This window comes from Ictidomys tridecemlineatus, chromosome 2, assembly GCF_052094955.1.
Source record: "Ictidomys tridecemlineatus isolate mIctTri1 chromosome 2, mIctTri1.hap1, whole genome shotgun sequence".
Lineage (NCBI taxonomy): Eukaryota > Metazoa > Chordata > Mammalia > Rodentia > Sciuridae > Ictidomys > Ictidomys tridecemlineatus.
The window spans coordinates 62,591,409-62,618,865 of NC_135478.1; the positions used below are offsets into that span (position 1 = coordinate 62,591,409).

The 27,457-nt window shown below is 46.4% G+C and overlaps 1 pseudogene; it reads left to right on the top strand.

The window, feature by feature from the left end:
- Positions 1-599: 599 nt before the first annotated feature.
- LOC144368105 (reticulon-4 receptor-like) overlaps positions 600-27,457 on the top strand; it is a 46,833-nt pseudogene continuing 19,975 nt past the window's right edge.

A 27,457-nucleotide genomic window follows, 5' to 3' on the forward strand; every position in this document is an offset into this window, starting at 1 on the left:
AACAGTTGCCTTCAGAGTGACCAAGCTGTGTTTACCACTCCCACAGATTTAAAGAAGATAATGTAGAGAATGCCCTGGGCCTGTAACATGCCAGGAAATTTTATCTTTCCTCTGAAAGGTGCACAGGGCCTGAGGACATTCACATTCATGTGCTTCCACTTCTGCATGGCAGAGGAATCTGGAGAGGGTGAGCACCTCCCAAGATCCTTGGGCAGGTTGCCACAGAATTGGCACTTGGAATTCTCCAGGTGCCTGAAGAGTTCCTTACCTTCCCTCCAGGACCGGATAAGCCCCCTCAGGGCCTGGCTGCATCTTCATGGAGACCATCCTGGGTACAGCCCAGTCCCCTCTCTTGTCATTGTCCCCCAGTTGCTTCTCTTTCCAGCCCGACCACCATGCAGGAGCTGTTCCCGGGTTCCTGTGCCGTCCCGTTTGTGCTATCCATGGTGTGACCGGCACAGGGCTGCTGTGTTATTCTTTCTGATTGTTCAATAAGCATGAATTGAATGCTAAAGGGCCACATGGAGATATGTGTTACCTTTCAACAAAGGTAAGTTAGCTGGTTTGTCACTGAGACGTCATCAGTGCCCCTAAGAACCATGGTGGAGGCCAATCCTGCGCTTGGAGACTCAAGGCTGGAGGGAGAGCTGCAGGCCGAGCTCAATCACTGCCAGCTGCAGGAGGCCCTGCGCATAAGCAGGTCCTCCCCTGTCCCAGAACTGTCCGGCTCTCTGAATCGCGAAGGAAGCCTGGGAATTAGGCTCCACTATTTCTGCTTTTCAGGGAAGAAAATAAATCTCCTCAGCCTCAGGCAACTTGCCTGGTCCTGCGTGGAGCTGTGTTCAGGGCTCTCTTCTTTTACCCCACTAGAGAACAGCCTGGGGCAGGGGCCTACCTGGGCAGCTTGACCCCATGATGTGGTTGTCCGTCAGACCCCTCTTGTCCTTCAGTTTGGCCAGCCTCAGTGTTTGAGCTTCATCTTTCTATGTGCTGGCCCCGTGTTCTCAAGCTGTCCCACCCACACTAGAGGATCACCTGTGTCAGCTTCCATTTCCGTGACTAAACTCCCTAGACAATCAATTCAAAAAGAGGGAAGGTTTATTTTGGCTCCTGTTTTGGAGGTTTCAGCCTGTCGTTGGTTGGTCTATTGCTACTGAGCCTGTGGAAGCGTGGACCACCAGTGCTTCCCTCATGGTGGCAGGGAGCACAGAGAGTGAGGAGGGGCTGGGGTCTCAACATCTGCCTTAAGGACACACCCAGAAGGCCCAGCTCCCTTCCATTGGGTCCCAGATCCTACATGTTCCACTGAGCCTTTAACACCTGCGCCTTGGGGACTCCCATCCAACCTTAGCGAAGACCCAAACAGGGAGCAGGGAAGTGGCAGGGTGGAGTCAGGGACTGTCCTGCCTGAGGGGCTTCCTGGAAGTTTCACCCAGTCAACCCCCTCCCCAGGCTGTGGCTGCTGCTCAATGGACTCACGGCCAGTACACACAGGTTGGAATTCCTGAAGTAAGACGAGGGGAAGAGACGTGGGGGAGCAGCTGGGGTGTCCACTGCCCCTCTAGTTTTAGCCTGGACTTTAAACCAGCGACATGCTGATAGATGCCCAATTAGCCACCAGGGGTGGATGCAGGGGTGCTCTGGTGCGTGGCCGTGGCTGGGGCTGCAGTGTCAACCTGGCCATGCTCTGCATGTGCCATGCCCAGGATGGTGGCCGTGAGACCGTGACCAGCTGCAGGACTCCTGGCCTGGAGTCTGGGCCGTGTGTCTCCATGTAGATGAGCAGACACTTACCACCATGTTACGATCCCCTCTGCCTTTAGCACAGTGACGTGGGCAGCCTGGGTGGGGCGGCCCCGAGGCCTGGAACAGTCTCCAAGGTGTGTGTGTCATAGAAAAGGGCCCAGCAAGGCCCTTCTCAGAACACCAACTAGGGCTGATGGCCCATGGCTGCACTGACCACGGGTGAACTAAAGCCGCCCACAGGGTTGCTAAGAACTCCTGAAGGTTTAACCCCTGGCCACCGAGGCTTGATACAGCTGGCTCTGGATGGTCACAGACTAGAACCTGCCTTGTTCCAGGGAGGAACCTGTCCCTGTGACACTACACCAAGTGCCATGGACCTCGAGGGAGAAAGCATTAAATATGTGACCAGGCATCAGGGACAGTGTGATTCTCAGCCTTGGGACAAGCACTGAGGAGCCAGGCAGAGGCGCCAAGTGTGTAATGCCTCAGCCACTGAGACTGTCCCCTCCAGCCGGCTGTGCAGTGAGCAGCCTAGAGCCCGGGGACAGCAGGAGAGGCTGCATCCCAGAGTCTCCCCAGGCAGGCAGAGCTGATGGACGGGGTGGGAGCCTCCAGGCAGAAGGCCTGGCCTCCACACACAGAGCCGCAGGTTTTCTGGAGCACCTTCTGCACTCCCGGGCAGTCCTGATGCCAGGGGACTTTGGCAGTGTCTGGAGTCTTTTGGGTTGTCACAGCTGACATCTAGTGGGTAGAGGCTGGGGATGCTGCTCCTCATCCTGCAGTGCCCAGGGTGGTCCCCACAGAGACCATCGGGCCACCAAGGCCAGCCTTAGGCTGAGGAGTCCTGTGCCAAGAAACCAACCAGCAAGACCTTCCCCTGTGAGTCTCGAGAGCCACAGAAAAGGCTTCTCTTCTGTTTTTTTTTTTTTCTGTTTCTCCCTTGGCACTGCGGAGGGGTGGGGAAGGAAGAGGCTGTTTATATTCAATCTCGCTTCAACAGCAGGGAAAACACTGTTTATACAGAACATCAAAGGGGGCTGCCACAGATATCAATTCCATATTGCAAGAGCCTTTGCCAAATCAAATTAGCTTATTTTCTTTGATATTGAGTTTGACAAGCAAGGAGACTGTGAAAACCAGAATTCCAACTGGGCGTGCCCCTCTAATTTGGTAAACTTTTTTTGAACATTGAGATCCCAACAGTAGCCTTATTCTTCAAGCAAGGATTATGTTATTGTCTGTATTTATTGTGTCTGGAGATTTGCCTCTTCATATCCCCAATTCCTTCTCATATTCAGATTCTCCGGGAAAGTGACGGCGGCGGCACGGGCTGGTGGACTCGCTGTGGGTGCCCAGGGAGAGAGGCCCTTGTGCCATGTGAACCCACCGCCCAGACGATTGTGTGAAGGGAAGGGCAGGGATGTCAGTATTAGTGTGAGTCAAAGGGGGGAGAGAGAGAGAGAGCTCTCATTCCCTGGGGCCAGTTGCTTTCAATGGTTTTTGGCTCCTGGTGGCTTTGTGAACTCCTGAGAAGGGGGTTAATTGCAAGGGCAAGCACACAGGGGCCCCTTTTTCCTGGAGTTCCAGGGTGCCCACTGGCTTCCTGAATCTCAGGCAGGGAGCCCTGCTCTGGGACCAGCAGTCGTTGCTGTAGCTCAGAGCACATAGAGGGAGGAGGTCTCCCCGCTCCAAACAGACTCAGGCATGTGCCCCCTGCCACCGCCTTACACCTGTGACCTGGGGCCTCACCTCCTGAAATCAGCTGATCTGCGGTGAACTGGACATCGACATCTGCTCCTCCAGGCGCCCCTCTCACAGGCAAGGGAGGTCCCTCTAAATCACTGTGGAAAATCGGGCCTGGATGCAGATGGAGCTGAGGAAACCACTCCTTTCACTAGTATTTGTGAAGCTCCAGCCGCTGCAGATGCCCCCAAGGAATGCTGGGAATTCAGATACACTAGGACCAAATCCTTGCCTGCAGGACCTCACGGGGCTACTGAAACCCACAAGAGATAGGTAGGCAGATGTGCAGGCGCTGAGACTCTGGGGTGAACCCAAAGGTGTGCAGAAAGGAGCTTTGAGGATGAGGCTGGTGACCAGGGTTTGCTCTGGGGGTGAGAACCTGCGCCGAGGGATTCTGCTGCTGGCCCAAGGTCTGAGCTCAGAGCCTGGCACCTCCAATACAAGCCAGACCAAATGGCTTGTAGACCACGTCACCAGGTCACAGGGCTCCAGGATCCTCCAGAAGGCTGGCTCTCAAGTGCCATCTTGGTAATCTTGACCCCACTTCATCATTTTTTCACCTAATGGCACCGGCTATGCAGTCTGGACTTGTGATTTCTGCTTTCCACAGAATCCCTGCAGTGTAGACGGAGCCTGTGGGTCCGCAAGAATGCGCTAACTTTCTTTCCCTGACTACTCTGCCCTGGGAGTGGGTCTGACACCCAAGTGCTGACTCAGCATCCAGCCCACAGCTCAGCGGGAAGCGCAGGCTTACCTAGGCCATAGGAAGAGCACGGGGTCCCTCGAGGAGCCGAGAAGGTCTGCAAGGCTGCAGCATGGAGGATGTGGGAGCCAGCCGGAGGGCTTCAGGGGATGACGGGCCAGATTGCACGGGGCTCGGGGGCATGCCAACACTCTGCTTTGTTCCGAGAGCAGTGGGAAGTCACCAAATGCCTCCAAACGCCTTGGACAGTGTCCTTCCCTGCTCTGCCTTTCTGTCTGAACCCGGACAGCATGAGGAGCCGACTCTGTGTTCCCAACTGTCCTTCTCACACTCCCCTTCTTTTTCTCTTCCTAGAAATAGCACCCCGGATCTCCCTTGGCAACTTACCCTTTCTCCTTCTTAATCCCAAGGCCTGGGAGGTATTGATGCCATCCCACCTCTTGCAGGGAACCTGTGACCCTAAGTCCACGGATATGTCTCCTCCATTTTACCAACTGAGTTTATCTTACCATAGTCAAAAAGGAAAAAGGGCACAGTGCAGAGATTAGCTGAGTTTCCCAGAATATGAAACCCTTTTTCCCCTGAGAACCTCTCACTTTACCCTGGATAGTGTGGCATAAAACTTCCCTCTCACCAAAGAAACTGTGACAGGAGAAAAGCTTGTGCTTTCTGAGGGCCACTTCAGGATGAAGTTGACATTCTGAAAGTCAGATCCAAAAAATGTAGCCCAATGGAAACTTGATGATACTTTGTGAGCACCTGAATCAAGCCTCACCTGATGTCCAACCACCTCTGGGCCTTTCAGCCTCCTGAGCCAATGATTCCGCTCTGTTTGGTTAAGCCATTCTGAGTTGGCTTTTGGACACGGAGGTGCTTAATCAATTCCGCAGGCTTTAGCAGCGATCTAATGTTGCTGATTCTGCAGAAGAGTTATTACAGACTCATCAAAACACAGGGCACCTGGGAGGTAGAAGCCATGTGGAAACTGTAATCTGAAAGCATGAAATCTCATATTTTACCCAAGTATTATGATGGGCCATCAGTCCAAAACTTCACACCACAGCACGGCTGAATTCACAGTGAGCGGTCTGAGATGCATGTGGACACAGTTCCAAGATTCAGGATTCAGTTTCCACTTGGAGGAGAGCCTAAAATTTTTGGATGTCTCTCCAAGGATTCAAGCTGGTGGATCTGAAAAGCCAGCAGGGGGATCTCCTGAGAAGGGTTTTCATGACTCTCCGGGACACTTCCTCTCTGTGGATAGGAAGGTCCTTTGCTGCTGGGCCTTGGGCCCTTTCAGGAAGAAGCTGGCGGGGGCTCAGAGGGGTGAGTAATGCCAGAGACTGGAAGGCAAAGGCAGCCTTTGGCTGGAGAGGAGCTGGAGTCAGCAGTAGCTGGCCCAGTGGGCAGCGCAGACATGGAGGCCTGCAGCTGCCCGTGCTGAGTTTGGTGCCCGTCTTCTCCTTTTGAACTCAAGGCAGATGATAAAGGGCAGTCCCAACCCTGCTGCGTTGAGGCCTGGGTTTCGGCCACCAAGAGCCACACTGAAGAATCGAGGCTCGGCTTGGCCTCTGTTCCATCAGGGCCTCTTGAGCCTCGGGCCTTCTGCGGAGCGGCCTGCTCAGGGATACTTCAGAGGCGAGAGAAAGGGGCCTGGATGCCATGAAGAGACCAGGAAAGGACCCGTGATCAGCCCGTGTGTGGCCTGTGGGAACTGACCCCTGTGGCTCCTTTGGAAGCTGACCAGGCACCTGATCCCTCTGAACTTCTGTTTCATCTTCAGCTCAATGAGGGACAGCAATTGAAAAATAAGAGCCCAGGGGATACTTCCGCACCAACCTGTGCAAGAGTGAGCTCCCTCCACATGAACAAAAGAGTCAAATTCAACCCCAGTACGCTACAAAAGCAGTAACCCGCAGGCCAGGGTCACAAAGGGAGGGGACCAATGAAGCTGGAAACCACCACTGCTTCCCACACTTCCACACAAGACGTGCCCTGTGTAGGGGGTCACACAGGTCAGCCCATGCCTGGGCAAGTGATCTGTGGCTTCTGCCCAGTGAGCCAATACATAAAGGGAAACTAACTTCCTCCAGCAGAGTGATATCACTGTCAGTCTGCAGAGGTGCTGGCCCGCCCTCGGCACAGTGGTGCAGACATCAGCTCGCAGCCTGCCGGAGGTGTGCCAACGTGACACATTTAAACTCTGAGCTGATCCAAGACAGTTAGCATTGACCCTGGGGGAGAGGCAGGCAGAGAGGGAGGGGTGTGTGTTCCTGTTGATGACAGGGGGGTGGGACTGACCCTGGGGCACCCCAGAGAGGCAAGTCCCCCACCCAGTGCTCAGCAGCAGGGGGAGTTCAGCAAGGCAAACTTGGGGTCTCTCTTCACAGTGGTCCAGTTGGCCCACCACCCGTCTCGGAGCCAATAGACCACAACAGCCAAGTTTGGACAGAAATTGCTCTTTCTTTTCCTGCTAATGGGGGACTTCCTTTCCCGGGGTTTGAGGGGGTGGGGATATCCCTGGTGACTTCTGCATACTTCCCACTTGAGCCAGAAAAGCAAGTGCAACTTAAGACAGGAGAAGCAGGCTAGGCCTCCCGCGTCACTGAGGGTTCAGATCGGCTTTTGTGGTTTGGAGGGAGTGACCGTTTTTCCCAACTCCATCCTTCATCACCCTCCTGGCCAGAGTGTCTGGGAAAATTGCCTTCTCGTTTTGCAGGGACCATTAGGTTAAGAGATAGATTGAAAATAATAGGAAGACGTCAGCAACTTCCTCGGTCTGAGCCAAGAGAAAAAGAGAAAAAGAGCAGGAGGCAAGTGGTCAGTGTCTTGGCCTGGACCCTGCAGCCAGGCCACCACAATCCCAGAGCTGGTTCCATCTTTGAGGGTGGAGTCAGTGCACCCCAGAGGATTTCTGAGGGAACACTCAGCAGAACAGTGAGTGCTGGGAGACCTCTCGTTTTCCATCCTGACGGTAATGACACTGGCTGGGATGCGTGACAGAGGTGTCAACAGGAACAGGGGACTATAGCAGGAACAAGACATGGCCACAGGGACCATGTAGAGCTATAAACCCAGCAGTTCATTTCAAGCCTTTGAAACCATTGTTCTGCCTCTGGGTGTAAATGAGAACTGAGGTTTGTCATCGAACAGGTCATCTTCCAGAGGACCCCTGTGCAGGGCGGTGGCATCCCAACCACATCAGCCACTGAGCATCCTGGAGGGAAAATAGGATCTCAGTGCAAATCAACCCCTCTCGCTAGGAGAAGGGCGGGGAACTGGAGAAGGCTGGGGTGTGTGAGGCTGGTCACAGGAGCAGAAATGTGTGTGCGACTGACCACAGGAAGAGCGAGGCCGGCTGTTAGAGGACGGGCCAAGAGAACCGCAGTCCCCAAAAAAGGCTGCACTCAGCAGGCAGAGCCCCGCCGGCCTCAGAGACGTACTCTGCTGTGCCATGGCTTTCTTTCTCACAGGGAGAAGGCTCCTCTCTAGGACAGAATTTTCACATGATTGTCCTCTGGAATTCCATTCCGGAGGGGGTGTGGTTCTACTACCCCCCCCAAGAAGGAGTGATTGATAATAATAACTTCCAAAGTCATGGCCACGTCAGCTGCCTGCCCTCCCGGTATGGCTTGCATTATGGGCCCTTGATGACCTGCTAGATACAAGGTCATTACAATAAGGTAAACATGGCCGATATCCCCTCGTGACCGAGGAGGAAGCTGAAGGGAAATAAATCATGCCAAAAGATATGGGGACTCTACACTTGAACCACGGTCTGAACCCAGATTTCTGTGGCTCCAGTGACCCTGCTTAGCTCCCTGTGAGTGGCTTTTACTCTTTATAACTGTCTTCCCCAAACCCTGAGTAACATGTGGGAAACCGAGGCTGAGGGATGGGGAGAAAGTGGCCCCTGGCCCTCAGTGCCGAGGTTGGTATCCTGTACTGCTCCTCTTAAAGAGGCTGGGGGTGTCAGGGAAGCCAAGGAGGTGCCCTTTGGATGCTACCCCTGAGCCACCGAGAGGAGGTGAAGTGCGAGACCTGGAGAGTCGGTCCCCCATGGCCTCCTGCTCCTCAGACCCTCACAGTGACTTCTGTTCTCACTCTCTTGAGAACCATATTTTTCAACTTCTCTCTGAATTCTCTGGGCTCTCCAATCCTCCCATGAACCCCTCCCCCACTTTTTTTTTTTTTAAGGTGGCCAGAATTTGCTTTCTGTTGCTTTCAGCCATAGCATTCTAATTGGTACAGTAATCTGACTGAGTCTAAAACACTGAAGCTAGGAAACCAATTCTGAGGTCATGTCCAAGGGAGGACAGGGGAAAAGAGAGGGGCAAGCCAGAAATTAACATGGGTGAAGGTCTATACGGATTCTATGCAATTCCAATCAAAACCCCAATGGCATTTCTTACAGAAATAGAAAAAGCAGTTCTGCAATTCATCTGGAAAAATAAGAGACCCGGAATAACCAAAGCAATCCTTAGCAAGAAGATTGAAGCAGGTGACATCACTAGACAAGACCTTCAACTATACTACAGAGCAATAGTAACAAAAACAGCATGGTACTAGCACCAAAACAGACTGGTAGACCACTGGTACAGAATAGAGGTCACAGAGACCAACCCACATAACTTCAGTTATCTCATATTAAATTATATTATATCTTACATTAAAGGTGTCAAAAGTGAACATTGGAGAAAAGATAGTCTCTTCAACAAATGGTTCTAGGAAAACTGGAAATCCACATGTAACAAAATGAAATTAAAACTTTATGTCTCACCATGCACAAAACTCAACTCAAAGTGGATCAAGGACCCTGGAATTAAAGCAGAGACACTGCACTTAATAGAATAAAAAGTAGGCCCTAATCTCCATCATGTTAGATTAGGCCTCAACTTTCTTAATAAGACTCCTGTAGCACAAGAATTAAAACTAAGAATTAATAAATGGGATGAATTTAAAATAAAAAGCTTTTTCTCAGCCATTAGTGAAATGAATAGAGAGCCTACAGAATGGGAGAAAATCTTTACCCCTCACACATCAGATAGAGCACTAATCTCTAGGATATATAAAGCACTCAAAGCCCCTAACACCAAAAAAAAAAAAAACCAAATAACCCAATCAATAAATGGACCAAGGACATGAATACACACTTCTCAGAAGAGGATATACAATCAATCAACAAATATATGAAAAAAATGTTCAACATCTCTAGCAATTAGAGAAATGCAAATGAAAACTACTCTAAGATTTCATCTCACTCCATTCAGAATGAAAGCTCTTATGAAGACAAACAACAATAAGTGTTGGTGAGGATGTGGGGGAAAAGGTACACTCATACATTTCTGGTGGGACTGCAAATTGGTTTAGTCAATCTGGAAAGTAGTATGGAGATTCTTTGGAAAATTTGGAAAGGAATCACCATCTGACCCAGCTATCCCATTCCTGGCTTTATACCCAAAGGACTTAAAAAACAGCATACTACAGGGACACAGCCACATCAATGTTTATAGCAGCACAATTCACAATAGCTGAATTGTGGAACCAACACAGATGCCCTCCAGTAGATGAAAGGATAGGGAATCTTTGGCATATATACACAATGGAACATAACTCAGCATTAAAAGAGAATAAAATCATGGCATTTGCAGGTAATGGATGAAGTTAGAGAAGATAATGATAAGTAAAGTTAAACAATCTCGAAAAACCAAAGGCCAAATGTTTTCTTTGATATGTGGATGGTGACTCACAATGGCAATGGGGGGGCATGGAAGGAATGGAGTAACTTTAGAAAGAACAAAGGGGAGGGAGAGGAAGTGAGGGGGCATTGGGGTAGGAAAGACGGTGGAATGAATCAGACATCGTTACCCTGAGTACATGTGTGAAGACACCAATGGTGTGAAAATACTTTGTGTACAACCAGTGTTGAACAATTGTGCTCTATATGTGTAATATGAAATAAATTGCATTGGGCCATCGTGTATAACAAATTAGAAAAAAAATTAATGAGTGAAAGTACACTGCTGGCAGGAAGTCAGCACAGCCATATGGAGAACAGGGTGGAAATTCTTCAACAAGTTAAAAATAGAACTTCCATATGATCAGCAACCCCCAGGGGTCAAAGGAAACCAGATTTCTAGCTGAAGAGCATCTGCACCCCACGTTCATGGCAGCACTATTCACAGTACTCAAGAGTGGAAGCAAGCTAACTGCCCATCCACGAATGAATAGATAAAGAAAGCACCCTCTTTTACCAGGCTCAGCTGCTTAGGAGGCTGAGGCAAGCGGACTGCAAGTTCAAAATCAGCGGGACAACTTAGAGAGACCATGTTTTAAATTCTATTTTATAAAAAAAGAATTGGGGATGTAGCTTAATGGTAGAAAACACTCAGGTTCAATTCTCAGTATATCAAAAATAAAGAAGGAAAAAATATGGTTCACAAATACACACACACACACACACACACACACACACACAGAAATACTACTCAGCCATATAATAGGATGAAATCCTAACAGTTGAGGCAACAGAGATGAATCTGGTGAACATTGTCCTAAGTGAAATGAGCTGGCCACAGGGAGACACAGACCTCATCCATGTGCAATCTAAAGATCAGATGAATAGAAGAAGAACAGGTACAGGAGGCCAGGCAGCAGGGGATAGAGAGAGGATAGCCAATGGACATTGAGCCACAGCCCAATAGGAGAAACAGTGCTGTGTGCAAGTGCACAGGAGCGTGGTTGGGGTTCAGAATAATGTGCTGTGTGTTTCCAACAACAGGAAGAGATGACTTGGAATGCTCTCATTGCATAGAAATGAGGACTGCACGAGATGGCAGCTAGCCTTGATTACTACAGTGTCTGCAGCTACTGAAGTGTCACGCTGTGCCCCATGAGACGCACATGGATGTGCCCCACTGAAAACAAAAATTTTAAAATGACAACTTAAAAAAAATAGGAAAACCTAAAAAGCAGCTGCTCATGGAGATAGAAGCTTCGGGACCAGGGAGGAAGGAGGCTGCGGGCCGCTGTCCTCTAGTGAAAGCCGTCCAGAGGTCTCTCCCACCAGGTCCCAGCAGCTGTCTCTGTATTGGGACGTGCATGTCACTGCAGAATCAAGACAGACGTCCACCCAAGCGCACCCCTGCTTTATTTTTACATATCTGTTTCTATTACAATGCCGCTCTCCACTCCAGCGAGAGGTCGATTAAGTGAAGGGGATTTCAGTTGATTAAGTGAAGGGGAAATGAGTCCACTGGAAAAAAATCCTTAAATAAATAGAGCGCCTATCACAATTATGCATAAAAAAATAAGTGACACTTAAGGTGCTACGTGGCTCCTTAATTACCTCATGACGCAGCTAATGAGACTTGACACCTGATGACAACGCCAAGCCCAATGTTGTCATCAGATCTGGAGAAGCCACCGGGAAAGCACACCTCTTCATCTCAGTCACCTAACTGCAGGTCCTGAGACTGTTAACCTGAGTCATCACGAGACGAACTTTTTTGGTGATGCAGTTTGTGACAGGGAGGACTCTGCGTGCAGAGCCACTCCTAGGCTCAGGAGCTATACCTCTTCCGTGGGGTCAAAAATAACATAAAGGGTGATACTGCAGCCCAGGGCAGCGCGCCTGCCTGGCCAGTGGGAGGCTGAGTTCCTTCCCTAGCCCCGGAGAAATAAATAGACGCATAAAGCAGAAAAAGTAAATGAATTTTGTAAAAAATAACTGTCAGCCTCAGGAGGGGCAGCATGGGGGGGGGCTGTCTGGTCTGATTTGTCATGTAGACTGGCATTCCTGAGAGGGAAGAGGCAGTCCGGTGTCACAGACCAGGGACATCTTCAGTGGTGCTTGTCAAGGACCTGAGACACTGATTGTTCCGCACTTGCCAGCTTTGACTGTCCAGCGTCAACAGTGACACATAGGACATTCAGTTTTGTTATCAGCTGGGCATGCGTGGCTGCAGTGGCAAGCCCCTCCTTGTGGTTCTCCCCGTCCAGTGACGACGGCTGAGAACGTCAAGTCACCCTTTCTGTTAAGCAGGTCATCTGTGGGGATGTCCACGGCTGCTTGTTTCAGTGTTGTCCCCCCAGATCCCACATTGAGCTCCCTCAGTCTCTTTCTGAAGCAGGATCAGCTGCAGTGTGGATACCCAGACAGTGGCAAGAACAGGACTAAGGGTGTCCAACCACACCATGCAGCACCCATAGGCACCACGTTGTTCTAGCAGAGTGCCAGCCAGACCCTACATGGACAAGCCCCAGTCACCAGGAGAGTCCCAGTGACCCATCTGTCCTGCCTCACGAAGAAGCCCTCGTTGCACTGTGCACAGGGATCCCTTGACTTGCCTCAAAGCTTTCATCCAAAGGCCACCGGAGGTGTGAGCTGCTGTTTGGTGAACAACTCCTAGAGGTTCTGTGGGCCAAGGTCCCAGAGGGAGTGAGGGAGGCTTTCACAGTTGAGACTGACTGGCAGACACACTCAGTCACACTGGTGTAAATGACATTGTCAGGGGAAGATTCTAATGTGCTAATCTTATAAGGATCCCAAAGCAAGGGAGCAACCCACAACCAGGCAAGGAACCCAGCACCCCATTTCTCCAGGACAGCTGCTCCTGAACAGGCAGATCCTTTAGGGGGGAACTACCCAGGCCAGGCCAGTCAGGAGAAAAAGAGACGCTGACTCTGGCTCCAGAGGTTCAAGTCCAAGATCAGGCAGCCCCATTGTTTGGGCCTCTGGAGAAGGCAGCAAATCACGGTGGGAGCACAGGTTGAAGTCAGCTCACATCCTGATCCAGGAAAAAAAGAGAGAGAGACAGATCCCTAGAACTCACAGTCCCCTGTGTGGGCACACCCGCAGTGATCTAAGGCCTGCCTTTTAAAGGCCCCAGAACCTCCCAACACGTCCACTCTGGATCTTTGGGGACACCACCAGTTTTCAAACCCCAACCAGGCATGCACACCTGTTTAAGCTGACCAGGAGGGGAGACTCCTCCCACATCACGTGGCAATATCATCAGCAAAAGTGCCGACCCGTGAGAGACACCACCTAGCCCTTGGTAAATGTTGTTACATCCACTTCTCAGGCATCTAAGCAAATATAGATAAAGTTTAAATAAAAATAGTAAGTTCAACCATCACAAGAACATCTTCTCTGATCTCTCAAAAAGAGTCAAGCAAAAAAGGTTTTGAAGCATTTCCTGTAGAACATTAACTAGCTGTTTGGAAAACTCTACATGATGCAATGTTATGGTTGGAATGTATCTAACCCCCCAAGTTTATGTCCGGAATGTGTGTTGATTGAATAGTGCAGGACTGTAAGCATGTGCCTGTGATGCAATGTGAACTGCAGAACTTAGATGGACTTAAACTGCAGAACTCAGATAGACCTAAGTTAGTGGTGTAAGTGTCTACACCCCAGGCATAACCAGGTTTACTCCAGACCTCACCCAGTTATCAGATGCAAGCACAACTGAACTAGGACTCAAAAACCCAGACTTCTGAGTCTACACCCAAGCATCTCAGATGCTCACCTGTGACATGTCTTAAGTCCAGGTCCCTGGAACTCTATCCAGGCTGGAGAAGTCTGGTGCAGGGGGGGATGACAGTGGCGGAGGTCTCCATCTCATCACGATTCAGATTCACATCTTAATTCTACCCAGGGAGCCCTCACCAGATGCACAGAAGACGCTGGTTTTATTTGGCTCTCAGATCTAGTGACTGGAAGCCCCTTTGGCTCTTTCATCTCTGGCTCTTCCAGCCACCAGAACTGGGAGCCAAATAAAACCCATGGAATAAACCCTTGTACTCTTTGTAAATGACCCAGCGATTGGTTACAGTAACAGGATTTGGACTGAGACATGGCATCTTTGAAACAATGTTGCTGTTCCTAGGCTGGAGCTGCCAGGGAGTTGGAAGTCGCAGTCCACACCCACAAGTGCTTTAACTGTAAGCCAATCAGAGACACTCAGGAAGGGGAGAAGGGCATCTGGGAATGTGTTCCACAGAGCACCCATTGGAAAAGAACTTCATGACATTCAAAAGAGAGGCAAAGTCAGACTGAGCTCGGTATATAGAATGCACCCTCATGATAATCTAGAGAATACCAGACAGGCCTAATTATTCTTTTTATTGTCTTTTCTTTTATAAGGGGAAAAAGAAGAAATTTTTGTTTACTCAATGACTGTCCAGAAAAAGGCAAAGATTTTTTGAGTTTACATGTCATCCTTAGAATTTTATGATTCTGAATTTGGAGCCCCAGTTTTTTGGGGAAAATAAAAACATCAAAGACATTTTTCAGAATAGATTGGCCACAGGAACAAGGAAAGGTTGGGTCGCCCCACTGGACACAGGGACAAATTACCAGAAGTTACATAATAATTAAGAATGTCAGCCCTTCCTAAAGTAAATAATCTGTACTGCTTCACTTAAAAAATAACTTAGAAAAAAGCAGAAGCAGAAAATCAATGAATCAATCAATAAATAATTAAGGCTTAAGAATTGAGTGTAATCAGACAAAAATAAATCTTTCTTTCCTTTTATGGAAAGAAGATATACATAGTCTAAGATCATAACTTTTTTTTAGTTATCAGACCTTACCTTTCTATTATGTTTACAGTTTTTGCTTATTGATATATTTTATGAAAATAGTTAAGTGTATAGAAATTCATTTATCCTCACGAAGTCTGAAATACCCTCCAGCCCTCCCTTACAGAAGAATGCCCTGTGTCTAAATCAATTTGACCTCAGATGGTTTGTCTAATGAATCTGTTACAATCTTTTCCTGATGCTACCTAAAGCCTGATCACTTGAAAATTAAGTTGGATCCATAATCTGAAAGGTAGCACTGCTCTGCCAGCTTTGACCCCAAGACAAGAGGACATCATTCTTTTACACAGCTATGTCAATCCTTAGCTTTTCCTGAAAAGCTCTTTTTCCAGTCTGTGCATTTCCTAACTTTTACAAAACCATCACAGAATATAGTGTACTCTTCTCCAGCTCTTCAAAAGGTGGGGAGTTTCCATCAAAGGAGTTCTGGGGTGCTTACCAAAAGGAAAGGAGCAAGGTGGGCATTTGACCACTTGTCTCTGCATCTCCACTGTAATCTACCATCACCTGGCACCTAGCAGTCAATACACAATGAAGGAGAGGATGAGAACAGGTGGCTGAAGGGTTGGAATTTTTTTTATATCTTCAACCGTCAATTTTTCCTTTGGTTCCACTTATGATTAACAAATAGTCATGTTATGTTTTAAAATAGCTAACAACCTCCTTTTAAGGAGAAAATTTATTCCATTTCCACTTAGTAGTTCAGTACAACTGGATGAGCTCATCCTGCTCAGACACAGCCCGGATTCCTCCAGACTGCACACTTGGGGAGGAAGGCTCTGCAGCACATCTTCCAGGTCTGCCATAGTTTGCTTGAACATATTCCATGGCTTCACAGGGCATGTGGACCTTCATACCTGCAGTCTCAGCCCAGCACAAGCTGAACTTGAGTACCAGGTACTTAAATTCTTATTCTGTTTTGTGCTGAGAGCCTCCAAGGCACACATGGTCATCTTCCCACAGGAGAAAAAAATGTCAAGTTTCTTATCATCTTTTCCCTGGAAGGACATTTCCAAGGTGCCTCCACGCTCCCAACTTGTGTTTGAGTGGAAGTCCTGTGTCCTGAAATGCTTCCTCTACATCAGTGGTGACCTGCTTGTTTACATTTTCACGCAGATATGTTTTCGTACTAAAACATAGACAAAAAGTTCTACTGAATAATCTGCTAACCTGTTCGTCTTATTAACATAAGGCAACCTCTATATATCAAATTGATCTTATTGATTGTTTCAATCTAAGTGTCAAAAAGAGCCAATGCTCCATGTACAGGCAGAATGCACATTAAAATGATTTCCAGGGGAGGGTATCTGAATAAGCTCCCTCAGAGATGTCCATGACCTGACCCAGGAGTCAGGAATAGGCTGTTTTACTTATTTGTAATTTTGTTCATTTTCTGTTGCTAAAACAAAATCCCTGAGGCTAGGAGATTTATAAGGAAAGGAAGTTCATTTAGCTTACATTTAGCTTAGAAGTCCAAGGTTGAGCTACAGAATCTGGCAAGGGCCCTGTGCTACATGGTAACAGGGCAGAAAAGCAGTAGGGCAAGTGGGTGCCTGCAAGAGGCGGGCAGGCTGGAAGGCTTTGTAAGCACCCACTTTGCCAATAACTAGCCCATGTAACTAACCAACAATGGAGGGAACAGCCTGAGTCCCTCTTAACAACTCAACCCCATCTGTTTAAGGAGTTTTCCTGGTTATTGTGATCAATCTATTCTGAAGAATCTCTTTGATATTGTTTTCCCAAAATGAATCTCCAAATTTATTTTTATTATATTAGTGTATTATAATTGTACATAATAGTGGGTTCTGTGTGGTGTATTCATCCATGCCCGCAACAATTTCCTCAGTTCATTTCCCCAACACCTCACCTTCCCATCCCCTCCTCCTCCCCTGGACCCCCTTTCTCTATTGGTCTTTCTTCTACTTATTTATTTTATAATTGGTGCATTATAATTATATATATATATATATATATATATATATATATATATATATATATATATATAAACAGGACTCTTAGTCTAAAATCATAAAGTTCTAAGGCTGTCATTTAAACTTATAATGTATTTTGTGTTTTCTGGACAGTCACTGAGTAAACACAGTATAGAAAGAAAAAGACAGTAAAAACCATGGGACTTATCCAGAGTGTGGCTCAGCCACATCCATCAGCAGATGGCACTCAGACTCCTAGCATGAAATTCCAGACATCAAACTGCGTGGACAAGTGGCCCCACCAGGGGCGCACATGCATGGTAGAGGTGGATCTCCAGGTGGCCACTGAGGTGGGGTCTAATGCAATCACAGGGACCTCACCCCCACTCAGGAGGGGCAGCAGGAGGTCGGACAGGAGGGAAGGACATTAATTAATTCCTGGTTTCTCTTGTTCTATATTATATGGCTGCCCTGAAGCCCAGGAACAGGCTGGCGGCCCCTTCCCCTGAGGCACGGTAGGGTGAGGAGCTTGTCTTTCCCGAGGGTCCACACGCACACACATGGCCTCTGACTTTAGACTCAGTCTGACCTCCAGACTGTGAGGATGAGCTTGCTTTAGTAAGTCACTAAATTCATGGTAACTTGTTACATCAGTCAAAGAAAAGGAATACAATGACATCTTTTCCCGTTTTTCTGTAACTTGAGATAAAAGTTATTCAACACTAACTTTCAAGGCCTCTTCAAAATCAGAGATCTTACAAATTGAACTCAAGTCATTTCCTCAAAAAATGAGGTGGTAACTAATGATATTTAAAGTGTCAGAAAAATACCACTGTAGAATTTACCTTGGTAGTAGTGTAATTAGATTAATTCCCTAATTACTCTAATTAGAGTGGATTTATGTAATTTGTGGCCTGACTGAAGTTGCAAAAACCCATTCTTTTAAAGAAGACATGGGTTTCCAAATTGGCCGCACCAATTTGCAGTCCCACCAGCAATGTACAAGAGTACCCTTTTCTCCACATCCTCGCCAGCACTTGTTGTTGTTTGACTTCATAGTGGCTGCCAATCTTACTGGAGTGAGATGGTATCTTAGGGTGCTTTTGATTTGCATTTCTCTGACTGCTAGAGATGGTGAGCATTTTTTCATGTACTTGTTGATTGATTGTATGTCCTTCTCTGAGAAGTGTCTGTTCAGATCCTTGGTCCATTTGTTGATTGGGTTATTTGTTATCTTATTGTCTAATTTTTTGAGTTCTTTGTATACTCTAGATATTAGGGCTCTATCTGAAGTGTGAGGAGTAAAAATTTGTTCCCAGGATGTAGGCTCTCTATTTACCTCTCTTATTGTTTCTCTTGCTGAGAAAAAACTTTTTAGTTTAAGTAAGTCCCATTTGTTGATTCTTGTTATTAACTCTTGTGCTATGGGTTTCCTATTAAGGAATTTGGAGCCCGACCCCACAATATGTAGATCGGAGCCAACTTTTTCTTCTATCAGACGCAGAGTCTCTGCTTTGATATCAAGCTCCTTGATCCATTTAGAGTTAACTTTTGTGCATGGCTAGAGGAAGGGATTCAGTTTCATTTTGTTGCATATGGATTTCCAGTTTTCCCAACACCATTTGTTGAAGATGCTATCCTTCCTCCATCGCATGCTTTTAGCCCCTTTATCAAATATAAGATAGTTGTAACTTTGTGGATTAGTCTCTGTGTCCTCTATTCTATACCATTGGTCCACTCGCCTGTTTTGGTACCAGTACCATGCTGTTTTTGTCACTATTGCTCTGTAATATAGTTTGAAATCTGGTATTGTTATACCGCCTGATTCACACTTCCTGCTTGAAATTTCTTTTGCTATTCTGGGTCTTTTATTTTTCCATATGAATTTCATGATTGCTTTATCTATTCCTACAAGAAATGCCATTGGGATTTTGATTGGCATTGCACTAAACCTATAGAGAACTTTGGGTAATATCGCCATTTTGATAATGTTAGGTCTGCCTATCCATAAACAGGGTATATTTTTCCATGTTCTAAGGTCCTCTTCTACTTCTCTTTTTAGGGTTCTGTAGTTTTCATTGTATAAATCTTTCACCTCTTTTGTTAGGTTGATTCCCAAGTATTTTATTTTTTTGGAGGATATTGTGAATGGAGTGTTTTTCCTCATTTCCGTTTCAGAAGTTTTGTCGCTGATATACAAAAATGCCTTTGATTTATGCTTGTTTATTTTATATCCTGCCACTTTGCTGAATTCATTTATTAGTTCTAGTAGTTTCTTTGTAGACCCTTTTGGGTCTTCTAAGTATAGAATCATGTCATCTGCAAATAGTGATAATTTAAGTTCTTCTTTTCATATTTTTATGCCTTTAATTTCTTTCATCTGTCTAATTGCTCTGGCCAGTGTTTCGAGAACTATATTGAATAAAAGTGGTGATAGAGGGCATCCCTGTATTGTTCCAGATTTTAGAGGGAATGCCTTCAACTTTTGTCCATTCAGAATGATGCTAGCCTGAGGCTTAGCATAGATAGCTTTTACAATGTCAAGGTACGTTCCTGTTATCCCTAGTTTTTCAAGTGTTTTGAACATAAAGGGATGCTGTACTTTGTCAAATGCTTTCTCTGCATCTATTGAGATGATCATATGGTTCTTATCTTTAAGTCTGTTGATGTGGTGAATAACATTTATTGATTTCCGTATATTGAACCAGCCTTGCATACCAGGGATGAATCCTACTTGATCATGGTGCACAATTGCCCTTCTCGGACTATTCCCTGAAGACCTTAAAAGAGCATGCTACAGGGATGCTGCCATATCGATGTTCACAGCAGCACAATTCACAATAGCTAGACTGTGGAACCAACCCAGATGCCCTTCAAAAGATGAATGGATAAAATAATGTGGTATCTATACACAATGGAGTACTATGCAGCAATAAAAAATGACAAAATCATAGAATTTGCAGGGAAATGGATGGCACTAGAGCAGATTATGCTTAGTGAAGCTAGTCAATCCCTAAAAAAAAATACCAAATGTCTTCTTTGATATAATGAGAGCAACTATGAACAGAGCAAGGAGAAAGAGCAGGAAGAAAAGACTAACATTTAACAGAGTCATGAGATGGGAGGGAAAGGGAGAGAAAAGGGAAATTGCATGGAAATGAAGGGAGACCCTCACTGCAATACAAAATTACATATAAGAGGTTGTGAGGGGAATAGGGAAATAAACAAGGAGAGTAATGAATTACAGTAGATGGGATAGAGAGAGAAGATGGGAGGGGAGGGGAGGGGGGATAGTAGGGGATAGGAAAGGTAGCAGAATACAACAATTACTAATTGGGCATTATGTAAAATTGTGGATGTGTAACCAACGTGATTCTGCAATCTGCACTTGGGGTAAAATTAAAAGTTCATAACCCACTTCAATCTAATGTATGAAATATGATATGTCAAGAGCTTTGTAATGTTGTAAACAACCAATAAAAAAATTAAAAATTAAAAAAAATAAAATAAAGAAGACATGGGTTACTAACACACAATCTAATTTGACATTTTTCTTTACATTTTTATAATTTGAAATATGTATGAAAACAATGTTAGCTTAAGTCTAGAAAATTTAAAGAACCTGGGGTATTTAAGCTGTCTAGCATAAACAAGAATATTATGTTAACATTATTTTTATACTGTTTTAAAATTAGGAGAAGTAATTATCAGAATAAGTTAATTTTCAAATATTCTCAACATAAACACACAACTGATAATTACTTTCTCCTGTTATATATTGTGCAGCAATGATTACCCTCTTCTGTTTAAAGGCACTGCATGAACTTCCTTCCATCTGGGGTGCACCCTAGTAACCAGAATTATTAACTTAGTTCCCAGTGAGCCCTTCTTTTTCAGAGATGAAGTCTCAACAGGCAAATATTCCTTAAAAGAGCTAAAAGATTTAATAACACTGGTAGTTAAGTTGTTTTGCCTTTTTATCATTCTTGAGTTCTTCATTTTAAATTTATGTGAGCACTTTTAAGTCTATATAAGCCAATTAACCTAAGGGCTCCCAGGAAATATGAGAATTTATGATCTGATTCATTAGTTTTCTCCTGCGTGGACCAGATATTCCTAGAGTGTGGTGTAATGACACAGTTTACAGCCACCTGGGAAGCCTGACCTCTGCGGACATGAAATCCTCTGTCTGTGTCAGGTCAAGGAGGGTGTATGCATTCATCTCTTCGAACCTGGCAGCTCTAATGTTTATCAGAAAACAGATATCAAGGTGATCCCCTCCCCAGCCAAGAGACAGACTTAAGCAAGCCAGGAAGGAGTCTTAGCTTCTCTTCTCCAGTTGAAGCATACAGAAAAAAAAAAAAAAAAACTGAAAGAACTGCCGATAAATGTTCAGAGTTAAACCAAGCATCAGGACTGGGTATGATGGTGTATTCCTGTGATCCCAGTCCTGGGGAGGCTGAGCCAGGAGGACCACAAGGTTGAGGCCTGCTTGGGTAACTTGGAAAGACCCTATCTCAAAACAAACAATAAAAAAGGTCTGGGGATGTGGCTCCAGGATAAGCATCCCTGGGTTCCCCAGTACCCACCCTCAGCCATGCTCACACACACGTCTCAGGGCTGAGGCTGCAGCTCAGTGACGAGCCCTTTTCTAGTGTGAACACAGCCTTGAGTTCCACATCCAGCATCACATAACAAAACACATAACCACAGGAGTATGCTGGGCACCATGAGCAGAAAGGTCAGGGAGGAGTGGAAACACTCAGACGGCCAGTGCTGACAGGCTCGCTCAGCAGCGGGCATCCTAAGGGAACCAGAACCAAACCACCACAGAGCAGGGCCCTTTTATAGATGCATTAGAAGAAGGGGCTCTGACGTATAGTATGTGCAGTTCTCTGCTCACCCGAATGGAGAGGAGGCCTTTCTAACATGGCCCTCTGTGTCCAGCAGAGGTTTCCTGACCAGGAAACCATGACATCTTTCAAAATCAGACTAAGAAATGAAAAAGGAACTGGGAAGCGACAGAGGGCGCTCTTGCGTGGCATCTCATCTGGGATCCAGGAAAAAGGAAGTAGTATATTTCCTGGCATACGCACTTGTTTCTTGTTTGCCTTTTAATTTCTGTGGTTGAGCATGTGCAACTAACCAGGAAAACGTCTCCTCCTCACTGACAGAGTCACTTGTGTTTGGATTGATCCCAGTACCAACGAAGTCATTCTTAGAGTTAGTTATTAATGAACCCAATAATAATCAAGCTTCTTAGAAACCTTCTATTATGGCCAATAAGAATAAGGGCGTCAACACAAACTCAGTTGCACTAAACAATACCTGATGCTAATAAATCTGTCCCTGAGTGGCTTGAATTCTAGCCAATTAAGCATGTCGGTGTCCAAGTCATAAGGAACTTGATCAAGGAAATCCCTGGAGAGGTCATTTCCTCTTATTCCATGTCAAAACACTTTGTAGGTCCATTCGTTTATTCGGGGGCTGAAATTTGTTATTTTAAAAGTTGATAAGGAAACACTGAAGAGTGCTCAAAATATTGGAGTTTGTCAAAACTCAGAGCTATGATCCAAAACAGCATTAATGTTATTGTATATAAATTTTACCTTAATAAACCTCACCCAAAAAAGGGATTTAGGTTATTTTCCGAAAAAAAGATGGAACTGAAGAGTCGGCTTAAAAATAACTTTTAAGACCTGTGAAATGCCTGAGATTTGCATTAAAATAGAGCGAGGTTGGAGTTGGGCATGGTGGTGCAAGCCTGTAATCCCAGCAGCTCCGGAGGCTGAGGGAGGAGGATTGCACCTTCCAAGCCAACCACCGCAGCTTAGTGAGGCCCTCAGCAACTTAGTGAAGGCCTGTCCCAAAAATAAAATAAACAAATAATAAAGGCTAGGGATGTGGCTTAGTGGTAAAGTGCTCTGGGCTCAGTCCCCTGTTCCCCAAACAAAAACATTTAACCAAATTGATCTTCACACACACTTGAGTCTCTCTCTCTCTCTCTCTCTCTCTCTCTCTCTCTCTCTCTCTCTCTCTCTGTCTCTCTCTCTCTCTCTCTCTCTCTCTCTCTTTCTCTCTCTCTCTCTCTTTGGTACTTGATTTTCAATTTATTAACCTCTGTATTCAATTATTCACATTCCCCTAAATATTCTGTATTACATATGCAACCAATACATAAAAATTTCTAAATTTAACAAATTATATTTCTCCAAATATGTAAACATTGATTACAAATAAAATCAAGCTCTTCATAAATCTAACAGTTTTGGTTTCGTTTTTGTTCTTTGTGGTACTGGGGATTGAACCCAGATGCACCCTATCACTGAGCTACATCCCAATTTTTTATTTATCTATTGGTTTATTTATTATTGATTATATTTTTATAAATACATGACAGCAGAATGTATTACAATTCTTATTACACATTCAGGACACAATTTTTCATCTTTGTTTTAAGTCTGTTCATGCCAATTCATGTCTTTATACATGTACTTGTTTTTTTTGTTTGTTTATTTGTTTTGCATTACAACTCTTATTTTACATATATACCACAATTTGTCACATCTCTCTTTGTATATAAAGTAGTTGGACACCCAATTTGAGTCTTCATACATGTACTTTGGATAATGATGTCCATCACATTCCACCTTCCTGGGTAACCCCCTGGCCCCTCCCTTCCCCTCCCTCCACAATTGATTCTCAAAACACTCCTACTGTGATCAAATCATCTTCATCACCGTTGGTAGATACTTCATTGTTACAGTGTTGAAAAAAATACAGATACTGAGGTTGAGGAATAGGAAAGAAGGGAAAGTGAAGGGACCTTGGCCCTGAGTGGACTGAGGGCAGTGAGAGGGAGGAATGGGGAGATTCACCACATCAGCCTCCTGGTGTCTGTGTTCAAAGTTTTCCATGATAAAAAGTTGAGCAATTAACTTACAAGTGCAGGAAGGACGTTTATCCAGACACATTCCAGGGCCAGGCACACTGTGCGCAATGGTGATGCAGGAGGTGGTGTGGATGTGCCCATTCTCAGCCTCGGGCCTCCCTTCTGGTGTTCCCTCCATCCTAGTGGCAGATGCCATTCTTTTCCCCTGTAAAGAGGGCAACTGAGGCTGCAGAGATGAGGGAACTCGCCTCCAGTCCGCAGCACAGCAGCACTGAGATGACCTAGAGAATCAACAGAGGAGAGAGAAAAGCCCAGCCCTGGGAGATGGGACTTTCTCGAGGTGCCTACTGTGCACTTTCTACCTAGTAGGCAATTAGCACCCAAGATCTCGCTTCTGCCCTGGAAACAGCGTGCACACCAAGGGATTATCACTTTCCCCTGCCGTGTTTAGTCTGTGGTTCTAGTATTTTCTCAAAAGGTGAGTTTCCACCTTCCCTTCTCTGAATCTCAAGTTTCTTCGAATCAGAGAAGTGGAAATATGGCCCTCAGGCAGGATGGTAGCAAGGATGAAATCTCCACATTCTCCTGGAGGTGGTGGCACCAGAGCCCTGTTCTGGGAGGCTTTGGGACAGGCACACTGTTCTGATTAGTGGTGGTGCCTGGAGACATCGGGGCTCTCTGCCATGTCTCGAGCGTCCTCCACTCCACAGCTTCCTTCTAACCATTCACGCTTTAGTCCCACCCATGTCACAACTGGAGGACACACGGGAGGAAAGGTCTCACTCTGGCCAAGGGCGGTGACCCCACATATTGCAATTCAGGATCCTGCCCCTACCCCAGTTCAGAATTCTGGTTCCTCCTTTGCTGGTTTAGGAGCCTTTGCCTAGTTTGGTGGAGTGCCCCCACCTAGATTCTCCAGATGCTCCTCGCCCTCCACCTGTGTGGTCCAGGCCCTCATCAGATGAGCAAGAGGCAGTCGGTTATTAGACCTCCTCTGCTGGACTCTGGGGCTCAGCATCATGCTGTTTACCACTGGGTCCTAGCTTCTGTAGAGCAGTAGACAAGAAGTGGAGCCTCATGGCATTTTGCTGACTGTCCAAAGGCTGAAACATCCCAAACGTGTGGACAAAGTCAGGCTCCATATTCCACCATTCCCATTGGCTCTTCAGGTCAAGGGTGGGTTTCCCTGTCCTGTTTTGATGGTGATGGTGGCTCCGTGCACTGCGCATGCCGTGGCTAGTCAGGGGGCAAAGAGATGAGAAGTTTATGGGGGAGTCAGATTAGCAGTGAGATTCGCAGGAAATTCCTAGATCACCCATTAATCAAGGAATAATTACAGGTCTCTTAAAAACATCCAATTCATAATGAATATCACTGGTAGAATAATAGCTATTAAAATAAAATGTAATTACCCAAATCTACACCTGGAAGAGTTCAGAATTACAAAATATGAGGGAACAAAGTAAAATGGATGAGCAATACTCAAAGCTATGATGAATAAAACTTGAGATGAACAAAACTCCCTAGATTAAACAAGCCTGCATTGTCATAAGGACAGTTCCAGTGACTGGCTTATCCCCATTTCATCAGCAGGCTCTCCATGTCCTGGGAAACTTTTCAGTACTGAGAAACGCAGGATGGTCTGTCATTCTGAGGATAACCGACCTGTTGCAGGGAACGTTGGCCCGGCTGCTTACCTTGGGTTCTGGTCCAAGTCTTCTTATTTATACATAGGGCTAATAATAGTTTCCACTCTATAGGTTCTTGGGGGAAATAATCTGAGATAATGTACAGAATGCCTTTCATATGTGGCAACTGCTCAAAATATGTACTTATTCCCAGCCAGACTGCAGCATTTGGTGGCCCGAATGGGGAATGGAACCCATGACCTAGGCATTATCAGCACCACAGTCTGGCTGGGCACAATTCAAAAGCCACTTGTCAAAAGAAACAAACTTTATTTTTAGAACACACATACCACACCACACAGCTCTTCAGAAAAAACCCTCAGAACCCAACTGCCACCACCGGGTTCCCACATGCCTCTCAACCTCCCCCACTCCTTCTGCTCTTGAGGCCGATTGGCTGAGTCACGTGGGTGGAGCCAAAAAACGTCCTTCAATGAGCAGCTCCATGGTCTGAAAGGGCGGGGAAACAGCCCAATGAGCATCACCACAGAGGAGCCAATCAGTTGGCAGCTAGAAGTTGCTGTGGCCGCTGTGAGCCAATCATCAGCTGGCAGCTGGAAGTTTGCTGGCAGCTGGAAGTTTGCTGGGGCCCCTTCAGCTGTGGCTCTCAACACCCAAGATTTCTGTTGACTCTTCCTACACTAAACTCATGGATGCACATCTAGTTTAAGAGCCAGGAATTCCTGAGGTGCCTGCAGAAGATCCCTGAGCCGAGAAGCTTTGCAGACAGCCATCCTGGGGTCTTGGGCATGAGGACAGCGAGATATAGATTCCAGCCCTGATTACCCCCAGGCCTGCCAGTGCAGGTGACGTTGGGTGCACAGCAAGCACCCCCAGGACCTCAGGCCGGGCCAGACTCATGCAGTCGAGTTCAGAGAGTGCACAGCTCCTTCCAGGCTGCCCTCACCAGCTGCCATCTTGGGCAGGTAGCAGTGGTGACCTGCCTGAGGCAGATTTCAGCTCTTAGGAACAGGAGACTCTGGTTCTAGAAGGGAACTCTTGTTAAAACAAACAAGCAGCGAGGCGAGGTGTCGAGGACTCTCAGATCCTCTGTGTTATCGTTTGGGCTTGAATCATAAAGCTGTCTTTCCCTCTGGAGCCATGACTTAATTAATCCTTTTATTTGGCCCCAGCTCTGTCGTCTCTTCCTTTGATTCCTGACACAGAGGGTGGCTTCTAGGGCCATATTCTTCTAGAGCTTAGGGAGGAAGTCGTGGAGGTGGGTGGGCATGGAGCATGTAGAAATGAGTCACAGGAGGGGTCTTCGAGCCATTTCAGAGTGTCCTTTACTCCCCTCTCTAACCGACTGACTCTACTGTACATGAAGACGCTGGGCCAGTGGCTGTTAAGAAGTTCCCTCTTGCAGCTTGGTCTCTCAAGGTGTTCCATGCTACCTCAGTAATCTGCACACAAGGCTCTGGACCAGTTCTGAGGCCGGGTGCCAACTTAAGCCAGAGGAGTTCCAAGAAGAAATCAGGGTGGCCGCTAAAGCCACCCACAGAGGTGAGCCTTCACAACCTAGGTGACCAGATTTGACCAGCACCCCTGGGGCCACCTTTCAGCTATGGGTCTCTCCCCTGCCTCTGAAGGGAGACCTGAGTTTCAGCTACAAATACAGAGAACCCAAAAAGAGAAAATGGATCTAGAATGAGTCACTTTTGGAAAACTCTTTCCAGCGGGTGTCTCACAAAGTTAGGACCTCTGAGTGACGAAGGGACTGGGGAGGCTTAAACCTAGCCAATGAAAATCAGGCCACTGCTTCTTTGTCCCAAAGAACAGAAGCTCAGCTTTCACATAGTGGGCAGGTGGATCTGGGAGGTGGTGCTGGGATGGAGGTGGCAGAAACACTCAGGTGACACTCGTGCTGGCAGTGCCAAAGGGCACAGTCTTTTGGGAACTTGCTTCACCAATTTAAAGGAAAAATGTAAAGTAGAAGGTAAGACAAGTGGACCATCGAATGCTGCAAAAATTGTCAAGTAGTCCTTGGACGGCAGGAGTGTGGGGGAGCTCATTTTTAGAAATGATCAATATCAAAGCAGGTATCTGCTCCCTCACTCCCAGTGCTGGGAATCTCAGGGCCCACACAGAGTCCAGAGAAGCCCTGGAAAGTGCCCTACCATATTCTGACAGAATGTTCCATACAAGC